Raw genomic sequence first — 6,359 nt, 5'->3', positions numbered from 1 at the left:
AATGTTTTGGTAACTCTTTATTTTAAGGTTCAGTTATTAACTATTAAATCGTTGCTTATTAGCATGCATATTACTGGGATATTGGCTGTTTGTTAGTACTTATAAAGCACATATTAATGCCTTATTCTGTATAACCTTATCCTACATCCCATAATCCTACCCAATACCTAAACTTAAATGCTACAATAACTACCTTACTAACTATTAATACGCAGTAAATTAGGAGTTTATTTAGGCAAAAGTCGTAGTTAATAGTAAATATGTGTTCCCCATACTAAAGTGTTACCAATGTTTTTTGTCTAGTTCCATTGGCAGATTTTTTTCACTTTTTAAGCATAAACCTTCAAGCGGCATGACACAGACGCTATGATAGTCTTTTCTTTCCTACTGTGACGTATACCTTACACCCAAAGTGTACACACATAAAGCTGCCTCTCAGCTCTAAATTGAGTTCTTTTTCACTGTTTATTGTGCTTCAACAATCAAATACACATCCAATAATGCCAAAAGTGAACGTAAAATTGAGGGGGGAGAAATGCATGTGTAACTATAATGGATCCGTGCATCAGGTCTTAAAGTGACAGCAGCATAACGTGCCTGTGGCCAAATTATGAAATAATACAAAAAATATCTAAATGGCAGGTTTTCCCCAAGGTATTCATGTCAAAATTGTGGCCAGTGAAAATGAAGAGTGGTTTGTAGTAACTAAAACCACTAACCACAGTGGCTGATGAGCAAAAAAATAATGTCAAGCCCTGAATACAAACCATTATTTAATTCTATTTCAGCATAAACATACATCGCTTGACAGGTAGTGAACATAATCTAGCTAACATTTATAATTTACTTCTGGCCTAATGTTGCATGTATACATAAACAGCAATTATTTATCATGATGTACTTTAAATAACATTAACTAATAATGTCTGAAAGATATCAGTTATGCTATTGTTCATATGCCAGTAGTGATGTTGTACAATGAGGACGTTCTCACGTCGCTGGAAATAGTCATCTGTGTCCCAATGTGTAGTGAGCCAGGGTCATTACTCTCTACCAGTGCCAGAATATGATGACCTCAGAAGCTACGGAGCAGTTTGAGATGCACCCAAAGTCAAGAAATCATAATTTTGGTCCTATTTTATCATTCCAAGCATGATTTTGTTCATTTACAGAATTAATAGCGCATTTCTCTTCAACAAGTCTCATGATTTGAGCTATCATGTTCTTAGCAAAAACAATGCAGGTTATTTGTTACTTGTCGTTAGCTCAAATCACTAAAACCTGTGCTATCTTTTATCTATAATAAAACAATTCATTCTATTAATGTAGCTAAACTGAAGCAGCGCAGCGCTTTGAGAACACAGCAGATTTTTTCTGTTCTGTAAACTGACAGTTTGAGTTGAGATTATATGCTTGGTCTGTTCTGAAGGCTGTTGATTTGATTCGGCTCAATGAAAGCATCAGTTACCCAGAGCTGTGTTCAGTATGCTGGGATGGGCTGACAGCGCGGCGGAGGGAGGGAGGGAGGGAGGGAGGGAGGGAGGGAGAAGAGGATGAATGTCAATGAGAATAGAATGGGAGGACTGCATCGTCTCACTGCTGTCATTCTCATAAATACAAGCAATGAAATCTATCAGTCAATTAATTATTGTACTTTCTGTGTCCCCTATGCTGCTCCTTGTCTCTTTTTTATGTTTCCTCTGTCTTTTCCCCATCCCATCTCCCCTTATCTGAGGTTGCTGAGGAGATTGACAGCGGCGTTGTGCGGTTCCTGGAATCTCAATCAAGGCTTGTAATTCCAGAGTCAACAGAAACCAACAGGCTCTCCAGTGGCCCTCGATGCCCAACAGTCTCTGTGTCATGGAGTGAATATAACAGGTACTAAAGTGTGTGGGAATGACTCATAGATCATAGATGTTTGTTTTTATGCATTAGTGTACCCACACTTTACAGCAGAATGACCATTTTATATTGCTCAATAAGATAAGGGATACTTGTGGCTTCAGCTGGAACAAAGTATTACATAAGACCTTGAACATATAGGCTTTTAAAAAGCAAATAGTGTCTGTAGGATCCATGTTGACTTTAAGGAGATCTCATTTGTGATAGTCTTTGGGAGGCTCTATAATGTCTCTTTGGTTGTCCAAAGGCCAGTTCTACCCCTTAATCTCTCTCTCTCTCCCCCTCCTTCTTTTCCATCTGGCTTGACTCCCTGTCTCCATGGTGATCATCTTTACGTCTTTCACTCATCTCTCTTGTTCACTTGTTCTGTAAGTGTTGAAGTGAGAGGCTATGTGTGTGGCAGGTGGGTTGTAATATGGACGGGAAGACTATCATTTATCTGACATTTCTTTCTCTTCCCTTCTATTCGTCTCATGTTCTCTCACTCACCTAAGTGCGCAAAAAAATAAAAAATAAAATAAAAAACAAGCTCCTGAGGAGAACAGGAGGGGACAGGAAGGGTTGAACCCATGACCTTGGCGTTAATGCAATGCTTTAACTTATGTCAGGTAATCACCCTCGGGTTGTTGCAAACCGATTTCTTCAGATTTTCTTACACTGATCATAAAAGATATTTTATGTTTTTGTCCCACCACAACAGAATGGTGATAAGGTGGTTTTAATCTCCACAAAGGCACCATAACAGTATAAAATGATGTATTGTCTATTTCATTTATAAGTGTATTATTTGTACTTATTTTAATACTTTTGTTATTTTTGTATTTTATTATTATATATTGTAATTTTAAACATACATTTTAAAACAATAATAATTTTATATTTTTATATTTTTATTATGATTTAACTTAAATAAAAATGTAAAACATTTTTATATATATTAATATATTCATTTTATTTGATTATTTTGCATTTTATTTATAATTGTATTTTCACTTATACAAAATAGTTTTTTTTAATTAATATTAGTTTATAATACTATTATTTGCATTTATAAAAAATATGAAAGCATATTAATAATTGTATTATTATTATTAGATTTTTGTCCTGCTATTCACGACCCAATAAAAACAGATCTGGAACCCATTTTTTGGTTGTGTCCCACCCATTCAGAAACACTGTATTAATGTACACCAGTATAAAGATCCGAACCCATCGTTCATTAATGTTTTCTTGTTTATTTTGTTCTAACTCATCTATAGTCTTATTATTAACCATCTCTCCTTCATTCATTCATTCAGTTTCTCTCTCCCCTCCCTCCATACTCCTTCACCTCTCTCTGACTCATGGCTCTGGATGACGTATTCTCTTACGTGTGGAGCGGAGGCTCTTTTCATTTTTCTATCTCTCAACAATACATCAGTATTCCTAATGAGGAGAAATGGACATTGACGTCAGCCAGTTTTTCCCAGTCTTTCCGTTTCTTTTGCAGTCTCCTCCACTCTCAATTCTGCTCGGTCCCTTTCAGAACTCTTTGGAGCATTGATATGTCCAAACGGCCACATGTGATGGTGACCTTGTGTTTCTGTCGAACTACCAGCATGTTCATTAGTCAGATGTGTTAGGTTAGCTGCCACATTCGCCAGCTGTGATAAGCCTAACACCATCTGCTTTGCTTTTTGAGTAGCATTCTGGAAAATTTTAAAGCATTTAGGAAACTTCAGAGCATTCTAGCAGATGATACAGTATTTAAGAGTTCTGTAAGCCTCCCTGATAATGAGAATAATTAGTGTTGCTGGTCACCAGCATATGCATGTTGTGTTTCAAAAGCTGATGTTTCAACATATTGACTTGGTCATGGAATGGGTCCATTTAAACTAAAACTCCAGTAAGGGATTTCTGAGAAACACTTTTGATATTTGAAATCAACCTAAACAAACAGCCCTGAGCCCTCCCTTCATTGCTCCACCTCTAAAATACAAAAACACACAATGCAAGATTTCTCTTAATCATAGCTGAAATGGAGCAAAATAATAATACAAGTAAGAGTTGGTTGTTAGTCACAAGCAGCACAGCTGTCCAAAACGTATACTCGTGTCCAACCAGCCTGGGTTATAGCATGGTAACAAGACTCGTACCATACAATAAACCTGGCTTGTTTGAAAAACTACCTGTAGTGAAAAGTGAAATGTCCAGTGAGTGCTGCAAAAAAGTGTGTTCAGTTTTGCCAGAAACAGATTTATTTGGATTTTACAATGTAATGAGTTATGCTGAAAGGTCCAATAAAATAGCAGCTACACTAAACCCTAACCGAAAGTGTTAACGATGAGACGGAGAACATTTGCTGATGCATCAAGTCTTCAATCTCTTCTATGTGACTTGTCACAATAAAAGAAAGTCTGTATCACAACTTTTCAGTTGAGCTATTGAGCAAAGATTTCTGTCAAAAGAGCCATATGGAGCTGGTTATATTATACAAAACATGCACTATGGTGTTTGAGGTCATAACATAGTATTGTGTAAAGAATCACGATAATCTGCGGTAATCATGTTGTTGGTGTTCGTTTTAGTTGGAAACTGGAGAGAGTTGTACGAATTGGTATGTTTTTGGAGTTTAGCCAAAATGAGGTGGTGGCAGGTTTTTTCTAGGTTGACATTTTTTTTTGTAAATGAAACCAGCATGGGATTTCAGTATTGGTTAGTAATTTCAGCAGGAATGTACTGTATTTGTTGTATTGATTTTGTTGTGAATCTCTATCTGTGACACTCCCTCTAGCCCACGCAAAACCAACATGAACACACTGTTGTTATTGTGGCAGATTGTGCGAATTAGATTCCTCATACAGTACATCGCAGATATGGTTATAATTATAAACAGTCAAAAAATGAGCCAAGCAACTGCTTAAATGTGTGCGTGCGGGGGTTTTAATGAAAAGGAGCACAGAAAGTTTTCACACCTTTAATGAATCATAGTTCTGAGAAAAACACTGAGGAGAAAACACAGGAAAATGACCTTTGGTTGCAAAGCCGAGCACGGTTGGAGTCTCTCTGTTCATTAAAATCATCCAGCTTTACATCTACACAGATGGAGAGAGAGCCAGAGTAGGCCTGTACATAAGGGAAAGGGGTGACAGCCCTGTCATAGTGCTAAAAGTGCCAGAGTTTGACCACACAGTGAGTTTCTCATTAGATCCTCCCTTCCCACATGTACACAGAGCTGCCCGCTGACACCCTCCCTTCCTCTCTCTCTCTCTCTCTCTCTCTCTCTCTCTCTCTCTCTCTCTCTCTCTCTCTCTCTCTCTCTCTCTCTCTCTCTCTCTCTCTCTCTCAGTGGAGGGGCTATAAATATATACCAGTGATGACTCATATACCAGACATATCAATATCTCTAACCACGCACACATTAGGTTTCCATGTTTTATGGGGACTTTCCACAGACATAATGATTTTAATAATGTACAAACTGTATATTATATCCCCTTACAACTAACCCTACACATCACAGGAAACATTCTGCAGTTACATTTTCAAGAAACATCACTTAGTATGATTTATAAGCTGTTTTCCTCAGGGAGTCCAAAAATATCCCCGCAAGGACAAGGGTTTCAGATATTGCCATCTTTGTGGGTACATTTTGTCCCCATAATGTAGTTTATACCTGAGCCACATACACTTAATCTCAACAGATCACACAGTCTTAAGGCCTTTTCACACCAAGAAAGATGATTATAAAGGTATTAGCGTAACCACAACAGTGGATGTTGTTGTTAAGTTTATGTAATGTGTATGTGACTAATTAAACCCGTCTCGACTCCAATCTTTCGAATAATCTTACGAATATATATTGATCTAATAGGACTTGACATCTGACCTGTAATATTGCTAGAATCATAATCATACACTATTTGTTTGTCAGCCAGAAGAGAACTGGCACCCTGACTGAGCCTGGTTTCTCCCAAGGTTTTTTTCTCCATTCTAGACCCGAAGAAGTTTTGGTTCCTTGCCATCGTATCTTTTGGCTTTTTGCTTGCTCCGTTGCGGACACTTTAATTTCAAGTATATTACTGATCTTCCCGCATTGGCACTATATGATAATTGAAATGATCTGGATGACGTCACCGTTTTCACCAGAGCAGCTGTACAGCTGAATCAAATTCTGTTGCATTCTTTTCCTGTTAACACTGTAAAGCTGCTTTGAAATAATTGGCATTGTAAAAAGCGCTATATAAATAAAGGGGCCTTAACTTGTTTATTCTAAGCTTGTGCTTGTCTGTCACTTTAAATGCCAAAGCTTGTTATAGCAGGATGGATTCTGATTGGCTTTTGCCATTCATCCGCTGGAAAAAAAACGTTCTGAAAGTGATTACAACCATATTGTTTCTCTATGCTGTTTTTGGTCTGTCTGTCTGTCTGTCTGTCTGTCTGTCTGTCTGTCTGTCTGTCTGTCTGTCTGTTATAGT

The sequence above is a fragment of the Pseudorasbora parva genome, chromosome 9 (assembly GCF_024679245.1).
Source record: "Pseudorasbora parva isolate DD20220531a chromosome 9, ASM2467924v1, whole genome shotgun sequence".
Taxonomy (NCBI): domain Eukaryota; kingdom Metazoa; phylum Chordata; class Actinopteri; order Cypriniformes; family Gobionidae; genus Pseudorasbora; species Pseudorasbora parva.
The sequence above is the reverse complement of the archived record's forward strand: the minus strand, read 5'-3'. Positions refer to the sequence as shown.